This window comes from Dipodomys spectabilis, unplaced genomic scaffold (genome assembly GCF_019054845.1).
Source record: "Dipodomys spectabilis isolate Male_0828 unplaced genomic scaffold, ASM1905484v1 ptg000598l, whole genome shotgun sequence".
Lineage (NCBI taxonomy): Eukaryota > Metazoa > Chordata > Mammalia > Rodentia > Heteromyidae > Dipodomys > Dipodomys spectabilis.
This window is the reverse complement of record NW_024871275.1, coordinates 200,543-201,188: the sequence shown is the minus strand read 5'-3', so window position 1 is coordinate 201,188 and position 646 is coordinate 200,543.

The window sequence follows — 646 nt, the reverse complement described above, 5'->3', positions numbered from 1 at the left end:
AAAGTTATGTGATGTCCATTACTTCACCTTGAACACTAACTTTGTTTTGCCCTCTTTTCTCAATTTGCACTTGGTAAATAGTCCCTAAGTTGATGATGTTGTGGCTGATTAGAGTCAGAGTCAGGAGCTTCTACATGTACAATTATCTCAGCATAGTTTAAAGTAGATCCCCCCCCCCCCAAGATATCCAACTACATTGTCTGAAGCTGTACTTTGAACACACCCTGACACCTGAGCTCATAATTTGAAATTACACTTCAGCATTTCCTTGGCACATTCTACGTTGTGCCGTTGTCTTTTTTGCACATTCCTTTTGAGTTCAGAGTTGCTCTATTTCCATTTCATCTGTACAAACTGCTAAGAACATTGTTCAACTACCACTTCTTGTTGCACATGCCCAGTCTATGTATTAAGGTACTTTGTCCATGTTAAACAATAGGGTAGTACTCACTCTTTCAGGAGAAAAGTTCCACAGTATAACACTATGCCCACATTAGAGGATGTAGAATTTAAAGAATTTTGAGACAAACAGTGATATTAGAATTGAAAAGCACCTTAGGGACATTTTCTTGGAGCTCATTAGTTTTCCTAGGAGAAGTATAAATATTCACAAAATCTGGAGCTAATTAGAAAGCATCCGAATTAA